This window comes from Salvia splendens, chromosome 2 (assembly GCF_004379255.2).
Source record: "Salvia splendens isolate huo1 chromosome 2, SspV2, whole genome shotgun sequence".
Taxonomy (NCBI): Eukaryota; Viridiplantae; Streptophyta; class Magnoliopsida; order Lamiales; family Lamiaceae; genus Salvia; species Salvia splendens.
The window spans coordinates 30,722,950-30,738,109 of record NC_056033.1 but is presented as its reverse complement, the minus strand read 5'-3'; the positions used below and the strand labels follow the sequence as shown (position 1 = coordinate 30,738,109).

General features: G+C 40.4%; 1 long non-coding RNA gene across 1 annotated transcript; it reads left to right on the top strand.

Annotated features, from left to right (window-relative positions):
* Positions 1-12,659: 12,659 nt before the first annotated feature.
* LOC121770199 lies at positions 12,660-14,341 on the top strand. The gene is made up of 5 exons (XR_006043752.1): positions 12,660-12,781; positions 12,952-13,077; positions 13,206-13,614; positions 13,698-13,796; positions 13,886-14,341. It is a non-coding gene; the product is annotated as an uncharacterized LOC121770199 (long non-coding RNA).
* Positions 14,342-15,160: the final 819 nt, after the last annotated feature.

Sequence of the window (15,160 nt, the reverse complement as noted above, 5' to 3'; positions counted from 1 at the left end):
TTAACGTGCCTATCTGATGTGGCTGTGGACAATATTATTTAAATCGAATTTGGGTCCTCGTAGGGTAGCAAACTGTCACGACCGCCCTTTAGGGTTAATACGGACGATCATGATTAAAAGAATTTAATAAACAGACGAAAAAGATTAGGGTTTCAACACAAGTTGGACCAACTATTAAAGTTGTCGGCCCAAATAGAAGTTGTCGGCCCAAATAAAACAAGAGAAAGAGTAATTTACTTGAATATTATCCAACAAGAAGTTCGGAATATCCATTATCCTAACAATTAAAGTTGTCGGCCCAAATAGAAGTTGTCGGCCCAAATATTATCCAACAAGAAGTTCGGAATATCCATTATCCTAACAATTAAAGTTGTCGGCCCAAATAAAACATGAATAAACAAAAAGTCACAGCGGAAACGACCAAGAGAAAGAGTGACGTCATGTGTGAAGACACAACGACACCCAAGGTTCAAAAACAACCATAATATCTTAATTTCACTTGCTCAACACCATCACATCCTCGTCGCCGCTCAACCTGCACATAAGGAAAACACATGCAGGGTTGAGTATTATAAGAATACTCAGTGGCTCATGCCGAAAATATTTTTTAATAAAGAGTAATTTATCATGCCATTCACAAGTAACCATCGGGGTTTAGCTTTAGAAATGTCCAAGGCACCAAAATCATTTCCATTTCAAACATCGACTGATTAGTCATTTTCCCATAGACGTTTACCATATCTGCCAATACATGACTTGGAATGTGGCCACAAACCAAGCCATTAGACCGGCCAGCCCGTACGCTAGCACACGATCTACCATAGGTTTACACTAGCCCAAGTAGGGTTTGCGGCCCTACAAGGACCCGAATTCGATTTATATAATAATGGCATAAAGCCCCATCAAATAGGCACGTAAAAATCAAACCATGGTATGATAAATACAATATCATTTCCATCGATAAAATATTTAGGACGTGGTCCTTATTTAAAAGAAAGCCCACTTTCTAAAACAAAGGGGAGGCCCAATTAGTAGCCCAAATCTTTCTTAAATGAAACAAAAGAGGTCCAAGCCCAATTTCCCTCCTACTATCTCCACGCCTTCTCTCATTCTCTCATTCTCTCTCCCTATTTCTCTTTCTCTCTCTCTCTCTTGTCTGAAAAAGGAACTCCCCAAATTTCCCGCTGTTCTTCTCCGATCTGGCGTCGCCTTCCACCTCCGCCGTCAGCCGCTGCTCCGTCGCTGCACCGATCGCGCCGTCGCCCGCTGAACCGACGCACGCCGTCGCTGCTGTGCGGTTCAACCTCCGCCGCGAAGGGTGCCGCCACCGGTCGGTCCCAGCGACGATTCGCACACCGTCGTCGCCGTCGGAGTGGAGGGACTCTGCCGCCGCTGCCGTCGTCCAATTCAGCCGAGCCGCTGCTGCCGTCGTCCAATTCATCCATCGTCCATCACCGAACTAACCCCGAACAACTCCGAACAGCCCCGAAACGACCCGAACAAAAACCGCGCAGTCCCGACTAACTCTGAAAGATAAGTTCTCATTCAAAGTATGTTTCTTTTCGTTCTTAGTTTGATTTTGATTCTCAAAAAGGTTCGATTGGTTTTGATTGTGCGATTTGATCGTTGATTAGTTCTTTGTTTGGGAGATTGATGCGGAGTATGTGATATATGAATGCAGAATGCAATAATTCATGTTTCCAATCTGGGTAGGAGATTACCTCTGTGAATGAGTTTGGGTTGTGAAGTTCACAAAGCTAAAAAAGGCAGGGTCTTGATGCCGAAAGGATTTCAATTTCTGTTGATAGTGATTTGGTGTTAGATTCCAAAGTAGGAGCAATTTAGATACAAATTGATAGGAATTAGTTTACCTTGAGTAGAAGTTGAAGGATGATTCTTGCTTACGGAGACGATAGGTGAGGAAAAGAAGTAATGGTTGAAGATTTAATATAGGGGAAAGGAGGTTGAGATACGGGAGAGATTTGTGGGATAGATGGGAGCGGTTTCAACGTGGGATTAGGGAATTTAATTTCAAATTCTCCCTTTTTTTTGTTAAACGCGATTTAGCTGAAATTATATTTGTTTTTGGTATTTTATTTGCAGATTACGGAGAGGAATATCTTTTCACGGAGTAGGAAAATCTGCGCAGAATCTTTAATTAAAATTGGAATCAAAGATGTTTTATTTTAATTAGTTTAGTTTAATTCATAGCCCATTGTATTTTATTTTAAATTGTGCAGTACACAATTTATTTATTACGGACTGGACTTTCATATTATTTATTTAATTTATCGGATCCAACATGGAATTGAGTCCAATAAATATTCCTCACGGAAAGGAAATTATTTAAATTCGCGATGTAATTTATTTCATAATTTCTAGCTCTCATAACAATTAATCGATTATCCAAAAACCTTTAATTTATCCCCGTATTCAATTATTCGAGCAGCCACGTCACATATTCAACACTGTTGACCCAATCAAAATTTCAACTCAAAATTAGGTCACGAAAGGTATCCAACAATTTTACTCGATAATTAATTCGCGAACCTCGCAATATCAAAAGCATTAAATACATGTACTTTAGGGTTCGAAAATTAGGGTTCAAAAAGTGGGGCGTTACATCCTACCACCCTTAACAGTAATTTCGTCCCGAAATTTGCTACCCTCAAGTAAAGAGTTGTGGGTACAATTCCATCATTTTATCCTCATTCCCCCACGTGGCTTCTTTATGCCCATGATTTTCCCATAGCACTTTCACACAAGCAACAGGTTTATTCCTCACATTCTGGATCTTTCGGTCTAAAATGGATTGGGGTCACTCCTCATAGCTCAAGTCTGGATTCAACGCGACTTCCTCAAAACGGATCACGTGCTTTGGGTCGAACATGTATTTCCGTAACTGGGACACATGGAAAACGTTGTGCACATTTCCAAGGTTTGGTGGTAGCGCCAATCGATATGCAACGGGGCCCACTCCTTCGAGAATTTCGTAAGGTCCGATAAATCGCGGCTTCAATTTTCCCTTGACGCCAAATCGTGTTATCCCTTTTGACGGAGATACCTTCAAGAAAACTTTATCGCCAGCTTGAAATTGTAAGTCGGTTCGTCAGACATCCGCGTATGATTTCTGTCTGTCTTGAGCTTCTTTTATCCTCTCACGAATTTGTCGAACGATCCCCACCATCTCTTCAACTGCATCAGGTCCGAGTATTCTTCTCTCGCCAACTTCATCCCAGTAGAGCGACGATCTACACTTTCTTCCATACAATGCCTCGTACGGTGCCATGTTTATCGTTGCCTGAAAACTGTTGTTGTAGGCGAACTCGATCAGTGGTAGTGCTGCCTCCCAACTTCCTCCTCGGTCGAGTACCACGGCTCTCAACATATCCTCGAGAGTTTGGATCGTTCTTTCGGATTGTCCATCGGTTTGCGGGTGAAACGCTGTACTGAAATTCAATTTGGTTCCAAGCTCTTTCTGTAGACTCATCCAAAATCTTGAGGTGAATTTTGGGTCACGGTCGGATGTGATAGTCACTGGGACTCCATGCAATCGAACTATCTCCCTTATGTAGACTTGGGCTAGTTTGTTGGACCCATAGCTTACAAGAATCGGAATGAAGTGCGCGCTCTTAGTGAGTCGGTCTATAATTACCCAAATGGCGGTGTTCACTCTCAGAGTCCTTGGCAATCCCGTCACAAAATCCATGGCGATGTGCTCCCATTTCCATTCAGGAATCTCTAGTGGTTGCAACTTCCCATACGGTCGTTGATGTAGAATCTTCACTTGCTGGCAGACTAGGCATCTTTCGACAAATGATGCTATGTCCCTCTTCATACCATTCCACCAAAAGGATTTCTTCAAATCTTGATACATTTTCGTACTTCCTGGGTGGGCGGTGTAAGGAGTTTCATGCGCTTCACTCATAACCTCGTTTTTGAGCTCATCGCTATCCGACATGCATAATCTTCCTTCAAAAGTAAGGGCATTGTCGCCTTCTTCACTAAAATTCCCAGATTCACCGGTTCGCACTTCTACACGAATCTCCTCCAACTTTGCATCCGTCCATTGTGCTGTAATAATTCTCGACCTCAGATCCGGTTCAACGGCTAAAGTGGCGATTCGTGCTTCCACTGTTTCAGGTGCTCTTACCACTTCCAAACACATCTTGCTGAACTCGCGAATCAGGCTTTCTTCCTTGGTGATAAAAGTAGCCAGCTGGGAATGATCTTTCCGGCTCAAAGCATCCGCCACTACATTTGCTTTGCCGGGGTGATAATTGATGCCACAATCGTAGTCTTTCACCAACTCGAGCCATCTTCTTTGCCGCATATTCAAATCTTTCTGCTCGAAGAAATACTTCAGGCTTTTGTTGTCTGTAAAGATCTCACATCGAACTCCGTAGAGATGATGTCTCCAAATCTTTAAGGCGTGAACTACCGCTGCTAACTCCAAGTCGTGGGTTGGATAGTTCAACTCGTGTGGCTTCAATTGTCGGGATGCATAAGCAATCACCTTGTTGTTTTGCATCAATACACATCCAAGTCCCACCTTTGAAGCATCCGTGTACACTACGTAGTTCACTCCAGGCTCTGGCACAGCTAGAATCGGTGCACTAGTTAGCTTCTCCTTCAATAGTTGAAAACTTGCCTCACACTCGGGGGTCTAATTGACTTTTACCCTCTTCTTGAGTTGTTGAGTCATGGGTCTCGCTATCTTGGAGAACCCCTCAATAAACCTTCGGTAGTATCCTGCCAAGCCTAGGAAACTCCGAATCGCGTTTGGTGTTGTAGGTGCTTTCCACCGTTGTACCGCCTCAACCTTAGCAGGATCCACTCGAATTCCTTCTGCCGTCACGATGTGACCAAGGAAATTTACTTCCTTAAGCCAAAATTCGCACTTGCTGAATTTAGCGTACAATTTCTCACTCCTCAATGTCTCCAAGGTAATTCGCAGGTGCTCTTCGTGTTCCTTCTCATTCCTCGAGTAAACGAGTACATCATCTATGAATACCAAAACGAATTTATCCAAGTATGGGTGAAATACTCGGTTCATCAAATCCATGAATACGACAGGTGCATTCGTCAATCCAAATGGCATTACCACGAACTCATAGTGACCATATCTTGTGCGAAAAGCACTCTTCGGTATGTCCTCTCTTTGGACCCTCAATTGATGGTAACTGGACCTTAAGTCCATCTTTGAGAACACACCAGCTCCCCGAAGTTGATCGAATAAGTCATCTATTCTCGGCAGTGGATATTTGTTCTTGAGAGTCATCTTGTTCAATTCTCTATAATCGATGCACATTCTCATCGATCCATCTTTCTTCTTCACAAAAAGCATAGACGCGCCCCACGGTGACACACTGGGTCTAATGAAACCTAAATCCATTAGCTCTTGCAGTTGTATCTTGAGTTCCTCTAACTCTTTAGGTGCCAATCGATATGGAGCCTTAGACACTGGTGCCGACCCTGGCTCTAGGTCGATCGTGAACTCCAATTGTCGATCTGGCGGTGGGCCAGGCAAAGCTTCAGAAAAGACGTCTGAAAATTCTCGTACCACCGCGACATCCTCCACTTTTCTTTCTTCCTTCCCATCTCCTTGTAGATAGACCAGATAGGCAGGACGCCCTTTCCTCAACATCGTAACGGCTTTAAGTGCGGAGATGATAGATGTGTTTCTGTTCATCGTGATCCCATGGTACACGATTGGTTCTTTTCCAGGGGCTTGTAATGTTATTTGCCTCTCCTTACATCGGATTGTAGCAAAATTCACAGTCAACCAATCCATTCCTAAGATTACGTCGACATCCTTCATGGCCATAACTCGTAAGTTGTGCGCGACTAGCCTAAGTTCTCCCATGGAAATTTCTAGGTTCGAGCATGTCCGTGAAATCTCTATTACCCCTCCCACTGGTGAGGTCACCATCATCTTATGTTCAGATTTATAAGCAGGCAAACTTAATGTGTCCACACATAGTTCTGATATGAAAGAATGCGATGCACCCGTATCAAACAACACAACAATAGGTGTATCGAGGAGTTCGCCCATACCTGCCAAATTTCCACTCTCGTGATTCCCTTGTTCAGTCTTGGGTTGTCTATAACTCAGCGCATATGCTCTAGCCTGGGAGGGTAGTCTCGGACGGTGAGGTTGTTGTTGTCGTGGAGGTTGATCACGATTCATCCTTGGTCCCGCCGGTGGTGCCCTCGTTTGCGGATGAAATCCTTGGTTGTTCGGCCTTGAACCCATCCCCACGTTCTTGCTCGGGCACTCTCTAGAGAAGTGACCATTTCCACCACAGTTGAAGCACTTGGTGGTGTTCTGCATCCTACACTCTCCGAAATGGTACTTGGAGCACACATTGCATTGGGGTGGTCTGGGTCGGAAGTCACCCCTTTGGCTAGCGAAATTCTGTCTGCCTCCATACTGTGGTCGGTTTTGAGTAGGTTGGTACCTCTTGTTGTCATAGTGGGTCCTGTTCCCATCCCACTTCCTCTTCTCCCAGGAATGATGTGATGGAGTTAAAGCCAGTGTAGTGTTCTCCGTCACCCTCTCCTTAGGCATAGCTGCCTCAACATCTAGCGCGAGGGCCAATGCCTCCGCATATGTAAGTCTTCCACGACTAGCCAAAGCCATCTTTATCCCATGCCTTAAACCCTCACGGAATTTTTTTGCCAGTTTCTCATCCGTGTCAACTTGTTCGGGTGCATACTGGGTCATATCACAGAGTGCGCGATCATATTCAGTCACTGACATGCGCCCTTGAGTTAAGTTGTAAAACTCAGCCGCCTTCGCCTTTCGATAGCTCTTTGGCACGTACTTGTTATATATCACCTCCTTGAAGTTCTCCCAGATCATTCTATTCACTTGATCTCGTGGCGTGGTCTTCATCTTGGTATCCCACCAGAAGTCAGCTGACCCAGTCAACTGAAAGGTCACACAAGCCATTCGCTCGGCATCGTTGCACATCAGATTTGTAAAAATGCGCTCAAATGCGCGTATCCAACTCTCAACCTTTTCCGGCTCTGCCATTCCATCGAAGACAGGTGGTTTCTGTTTCAAAAACAACTTCACAATTTCTCGGTCCACTTGAGGTGAAGGTGGTGGTGGTGGAGGTTGTGGGGTTGGTTGTGCCACACTCTCGACTTCCGTCGCCTGAGGTGTAGGCGCCCGGTTCGCATTCCTTACATTACGTCTTGGCGGCATTCTGCTTTATTACTAATCAAACGGGTTATTATCGCACTTATTCAAATCGATCAATAGTCATGTTGTATAGTTGAAAAGGTCATGTAATATGTCACAAGTGGGGATCAATGGACAATTGTACAACAAGACAAAATATAATTGTATCATGGATAGAGTAAGACCATTGTACCATGGATTAACAAAAGACATTTGCATAATAAGTTGGCACAAGGTAGTCGCACAATTGGATAGAGAAAGTCAATTGTTCCATGGTTAGTAATAGGTGTTTGCACAACAGAATAATAAAGGACGATTTCAAAATCAAATAGCAAGCTCAATTGCACAATAGGATGTCAAAAGACAATGGCCCAACAAGGTAGCAAAAATATAAGTTTCCATAGCCGTCAAAATGTTGCCTCCAAGAGGTCTTAGTATCAATCACAGCAAACGAAGTAGGAAAATAGAATGTGGAGATAAAACAATAAATAGTCTTAGCAAAAAAAACGGTATCAAAACAAAAGGGAAACTAAAATGAAGCAAACTAAACCATGACTATCAATCCCGAATTTCTCCTTCCTCCCACTCCTCCTCCTCCTCGGCCTCACCATCAGTCTCCATATGCGAGTTTTCTTCCTCCTCGAGAGGTTCCTCTTCTTCCTCGAGGGGTTCCTCCTCTTTCTCCTCGTCTTCTACTTCAATGCGAACTGGGGAAGGAACTGTCGTGATTATTTTCTCGACCTCCCTCTCTATTCTTAAAGGGGCCGAAGTGCGCATCCCGAGCCTTGTTCTTCGGGGCACACGTGAGACATGTGGCTCACTATCAGATCAAAACTTCCTTGCATGTGCTTGCTCCGGTGGATAAATCTGTGGTGGTGGATAACGTGGTGGTCCGTCAGCTGCCCTTATTAAGGCCGGAAGTAGTACTTCCACAAGACCGGGCAAGTCCCCACGAGGTGTGTATTCGGGCAGGCTATACCACGTAAACGATTCTGCCGCTTGAGCTACCCACTGACTCCAGAGGAGCGGTAGAGTGTGAATAAGCTTTGTGATTCCAGCATGGTGGGTGGATCCCCCGAACGCATAGGCGTCCATCCAAAGATTCCAAAATTCAGTGACGTAACTCATGAGGTCAGTCCTTCCATCCCATTCATAATCCATATATCTCTCCACGGGGAAATTTCTATTTTTGGCGTATCTATTATGCATCTGGGCAAAATATGATCCAGCCATCTACATAGAAGGAAAATCTCAACATCAGCTCAAAATGGGAAAGAACAAAGAAGATATATGGCTCTGAATGATGTTGAGAGTATGGAATGGGTACATATAGATGTGTATACAAGATAAGGGTATGATGATTGCATCATAACAAGAATAAACTTGGGTGCTCAAAGTGGATGGTGCACTCATTCTGTTTGATTTCGCATTTCATCATGTCACAGTATGTCGACTTTTATTTCACATAGGCTACTTGCCTCGTATTTCGTACTTCCACATTTATTTTTGTCGCGAAATTATATATTACGTATTCTATAGGTACGTATGGTTACACGCAAGAAGTTAATTGTCATAGGCATTGTAGTTCGTATCTCTATCTTAGTATCTATCAAAATCAATATTTCGTACTTGGCGTTTAATGACTCTCAAAACCACATAGAATTCCACCACATATAGGTAAGATACGAGTTAAATTCTTCCAACACTCGTGAAAGTTCAACATTTAATCACATATTTTCCTCATTTAGATATATACAATTTCTCATGCTTGACGGTATTCATGGTACTTAGCAAAATCATGCTTCACAGTCAAATAACATCCTCATATATGTCATCCTATATTTTTTATATATGCATAATTTTTTTCCAAAACTAACGTATTGACTTCCATAACCAAAATCAAAATTTTCCATTGAAACTCTCAATATTCAATAATCCAATCCCATAGTCACCAAAATACTTTTACCTCTTTCTTCGCGGTTGGGCGTGACGAGTCGTGGTGTTGAGCCTTCAATGTTTATACCTTAGTCAATTAATACAAGAATAGATTTTTGACTCAAAAAGAATCTTGGGTCCAGAGCGGAAAGAAACCTGGCTCTGATACCAAACTGTCACGACTGCCCTTTAGGGTTAATAAATACGGGCGATCGTGATTAAAAGAATTTAATAAACAGACGAAAAAGATTAGGGTTTCAACACAAGTTGGACCAACTATTAATATCCAATTAAATAACCAAGAGTTTAATATTATCCAACAAGAAGTTCGGAATATCCATTATCCTAACAATTAAAGTTGTCGACCCAAATAAAACATGAATAAACGAAAAGTCACAGCGGAAACGACCAAGAGAAAGAGTGACGTCATGTGTGAAGACACAACGACACCCAAGGTTCAAAAACAACCATAATATTTTAAATTCACTTGCTCAACACCACCACATCCTCGTCGCCGCTCAACCTGCACATAAGGAAAACACATGCAGGGCTGAGTATTATAAGAATACTCAGTGGCTCATGCCGAAAACATTTTTTAATAAAGAGTAATTTATCATGCCATTCACAAGTAACCATCGGGGCTTAGCTTTAGAAATGTCCGAGGCACTCAAAATCATTTCCATTTCAAACATCGACTGATCAGTCATTTTCCCATAGACATTTACCATATCTGCCAATACATGACTTGGAATGTGGCCACAAACCAAGCCACTAGACCGGCCAGCCTGTACGCTAGCACACGTTCTACCATAGGTGTACACTAGCCCAAGTAGGGTTTGCGGCCATACAAGGACCCGAATTCGATTTATATAATAATGGCATAAAGCCCCATCAGATAGGCACCTAAAAATCAAACCATGGCATGATAAATACAGTTTCATTTCCATCGATAAAATATTTAGGACGTTGTCCTTATTTAAAGGAAAGCCCACTTTCTAAAACAAAGGGGAGGCCCAATTAGTAGCCCAAATCTTTCTTAAATGAAACAAAAGAGGTCAAAGCCCAATTTCCCTCCTACTATCTCCATGCCTTCTCTCATTCTCGCATTCTCTCCCCCTATTTCTCTTTCTCTCTCTCTCGTTTGAAAAAGGAACTCCCCAAATTTCCCGTCGTTCTTCTCCGATCTGGCGTCGCCTTCCACCTCCGCTGTCAGCCGCTGCACCGACCGCGCCGTCGCTCGCTGAACCGACGCACGCCATCGCTGCTGTGCGGTTCAACCTCCGCCGCGAAGGGTGCCGCCACCGGTCGGTCCCAGCGATGATTCGCACACCGTCGTCACCGTCGGAGTGGAGGTACTCTGCCGCCGCTGCCGTCGTCCAATTCAGCCAAGCCGCTGCTGCCGTCGTCCAATTCATCCATCGTCCATCACCTAACCAACCCCAAACAACTCCGAACAGCCCCGAAACGACCCGAACAAAAACTGCGCAGCCCCGACTAACTCCGAAAGATAAGTTCTCATTCAAAGTATGTTTCTTTTCGTTCTTAGTTTGATTTTGATTCTCAAAAAGGTTCGATTGGTTTTGATTGTGTGATTTGATCGTTGATTAGTTCTTTGTTTGGGAGATTGATGCGGAGTATGTGATATATGAATGCAGAATGCAATAATTCATGTTTCCAATCTGGGTAGGAGATTACCTCTGTGAATGAGTTTGGGTTGTGAAGTTCACAAAGCTAAAAAGACAGGGTCTTGATGCCGAAAGGATTTCAATTTCTGTTGATAGTGATCTGGTGTTAGATTCCAAAGTAGGAGCAATTTAGATACAAATTGATAGGAATTAGTTTACCTTGAGTAGAAGTTGAAGGATGATTCTTGCTTACGGAGACGATAGGTGAGGAAAAGAAGTAATGGTTGAAGATTTAATATAGGGGAAAGGAGGTTGAGATACGGGAGAGATTTGTGGGATAGATGGGAGCGGTTTCAACGTGGGATTAGGGAATTTAATTTCAAATTCTCCCTTTTTTTTGTTAAACGCGATTTAGCTGAAATTATATTTGTTTTTGGTATTTTATTTGCAGATTACGGAGAGGAATATCTTTTCACGGAGTAGGAAAATCTGCGCAGAATCTTTAATTAAAATTGGAATCAAAGATGTTTTATTTTAATTAGTTTAGTTTAATTCATAGCCCATTGTATTTTATTTTAAATTGTGCAGTACACAATTTATTTATTACGGACTGGACTTTCATATTATTTATTTAATTTATCGGATCCAACATGGAATTGAGTCCAATAAATATTCCTCACGGAAAGGAAATTATTTAAATTCGCGATGTAATTTATTTCATAATTTCTAGCTCTCATAACAATTAATCGATTATCCAAAAACCTTTAATTTATCCCCATATTCAATTATTCGAGCAGCCACGTCACATATTCAACATTGTTGACCCAGTCAAAATTCCAACTCAAAATTAGGTCACGAAAGGTATCCAACAATTTTACTCGATAATTAATTCGGGGACCTCGCAATATCAAAAGCATTAAATACATGTACTTTAGGGTTCGAAAATTAGGGTTCAAAAAGTGGGGCGTTACTGACAACAATCATGCAAAATTGATTTCTATAGTCCTTCTGCACTAGACTACATCTATAAATAGAATATTTATTTCATATATATTCATATTTTTGCATAACATAAAGTATACGAAAATTTATCTGCGTTCACTATATTGCCATTGTTAAAGCTTTGTCCATGTCACTTCTAGTTCATCGGAGCTCGTACCGTCTCAATGATGCAATAAACGAGACGAACCTGATTTATCTTTGGACACAATTCTCCTAACCAAAAGCACTGTCAGGGCATATCTCATCTTACGAAAAGAGACGTCATCAACTCGACTATTATTACATATTTTTTGTTTAGTTTCTTTGTATTTATCAATTAAAATGTTATATTTCCGTTTATTCATTCTCCTCTCATAAAATGGAATGTAATTTAATTAAATTCTAGCTAGTAGTACTATATTTATACGTCGTCGTCGTCGCTCATCAACTTAAAAAAATCCTAAATCTTTCATGAATTTTTTTTAATAAAAAATAAATACTAATATTTATACGTCGTCATCACCCAACCTCGAGAAAGAACACGTATAATAATTTATGCAAAATACAATTCACGCTTCTGATATTATAAGATACTTTGTGTAGCTTATGATTGAATTTTTTAAAATGCAAACATTCTAATTGTTCTTTCTTTCTAAAAATGCCAATAAAAAAAGAAGGTAACGACGCACTGAGAAATCTTGAATTATTTTTCCAGAAAAGAAAGTGAGTAAATAGCGAAAACCATCAATGAATTCCTATATTTAATAAATACTGTATATATCCAAATTATGGAACCTAAAATTCTGTTATGATACATATTTTTCAAAATTTAATTATAACACATCACATTAAATATAAATAAAAACAGTGGGATTATTATAATTGAAAAGGATATGTAACTTATAGTCAAACTAACAGGATAGAGAAGACTTAGCAGTCGATTTAGAGTTGAGACGCATCGTTTCCGCTCCATAAATATTCATCCAAATACAATATCCCCACACCGCTAATTCTATCAATTTTCTGCTGCTTTTTTGCTTGCCTTCAAATGGTACCTATACATTTCCACACATTTATCAAATCACATATCATTACTAAAACCTCTTTTTTTTGCAGGATACCATTATATAAGTCTAATGTTCACGCTCTTATGATCAATTGGTTTTGGGATGGAAACCTATGGATTTGTATTGGTTTTGTTTAATTGATTGATTGGAACAGGCTGCGCCGCTCGACTAGTGAAGGCGGGCTATGAAGTGCACGGGATCGACTGCGAAGGCCATGGGAAATCCTCCGGCCAGCTCGGACTTGTCACCAGCTTTGACGATCACTTCACCAATATTTCCGGTCAGATTTTCTGACTTGTTATTATAGCATCAACTGTCGTCGAATTAGTTTTATTTATTCAAACCATTTGTGAAAAGTGAAAACAGAGAAGTACCGGTTGATCTGATTTGAATGTGATGATTATGCAGAGAGGAAAGAGAATAGGAATAAGCTGAGGATATCAATGGGAGGGGCGATGGTCCTACACTTGCATAGAAAAATGCATGCCTTTTGGGATGGTGCCATCCTCGTTGCTCCTATGTGTAAGGTCAAATTTATTCTCTTCTATCATAACAAAATCCATCAAGTCATCATATACTTAGTTGCTGTTCGATTTGTTATCATGAGATATAATCATAATTGAATTGTGAGATTGTTTCCAAACATTATACATATTTAATTCTGATATATAATCTTGCAAATCGAACAACCGCAAATTGTTGACGAGATGAAACCAAGCCCGATAGTTATCACTATTTTGATCGCTTTGGCTCGCATCATCCCTACGTGGCGACTTACTCCTACTCCAGATAAAAAGGGATCCACAAGTTAGACGAGGTAGTATTAATTATACTAATTGACATTTTGTTTTAAATTAAATTGCCGATTAATTAAAACCAACCTTGTATTAATGCTCACAGGTTAGGTCCAACCCTTACACATATAGAGGCCGACCGCGACTACAAACAGGCTACCAACTCTACGCAGCCAGCATGGATTTGGAACAAAGGCTTCAAGAGGTTTGGCCTTGTCTCTAACTATTTAATTTGTCTTTTTCAGCCATTAGTATAATTCAGAATTAATGAATTCTGATAAAATAAAATGGTAGGTTTCGTTGTCGTTTATTGTTCTGCACGGGGAAGAGGATAAGGTGACGGATCCATCAGTGAGCAAAACACTACATGAAACTGCACGCGCAACGGACAAGACGATCAAGCTGTATCCGGGAATGTGGCACTCGTTGTCGTACGGCGAGCTGCCGGAAAATCTTGACATCGTCAACTGGGTTGACCAAACATTGAGCGTCAGATTGGAAGAGCAACTCAAATGATCAAAATGCAATCCCATCGGAATCTGCTAAATAAAGATAATATTTCATGGAAGCCTCTTATGTTTTTTTTTATCATACTTTAATTTTTTATATATATTTTTTTTTTCAACCTAAGTTATTAAATACTACTACTATTCTGTAAAGATAGACCATCATTTCCTCCATTCTAATGTCGTCAATTTATTGAATGTATTAGCAACTTTGTAAATATTTATTCATTTTTCAAGATTTTTGGTTGATATAGCGCTCGTGACTAGGCGACCACAACTATATAAATAAAATATGGATAGGAACAAAATAAATTATTGACATGCGATGTTTGAAGTCACTATTTATGTCAATGGACCGCAACGTTAATAAATTGAAATATTGCTACCTAGAGGCGCATAAAAACAACTACTAGTACAATATACCAAACTAAAAATATATGTGTTTTCAAATATTGCTACCTTTAAAAATAATACCTCATGTCATGCAAAAAAAAATCACATTTACACATTACTGATTAATTATTTTTTATTTATAATATTTATCATTATTCTATTTTTTAATTTCGATATATTACAAATAAATATATCGAATAATTAGTATTTTTTTCGTATAATTGATTTACTTATAATGTTAGTTATTGTTAGTCGACCTTTCAATTTTGATTTTGTTAGGAACCAAAATGGATGACATACTTGAGAAATGACACGTGATTTTAAGAGATGTTGTTTTGTATATTAGGTAGAAAGAAAAATAGTATATTAGTATTAATGTTAGAGAGAGTTTTTTCGAAAAAAAAAGAAATGTGACATTTTTTGTGTGAAAACTAAAAAGGAAAAGTGTGACATCTATTATAAGACGAAGGGAGTATATTTTTACTTACCAAAATAATATTGATGAGATATACCAAATCAAATTGTCATGTGGTATAGCTCACTACAAAAAAAAGCGGCCGTTTGCGAGCACAATGGTGCTAGCAAAACTGTATTAAAGTGCTCGCAACAGTCAGTTTTGCTAGCAGATTTCGAGCACTAACTCTGCTAGCTATAGCGCTTGTAGCAAATT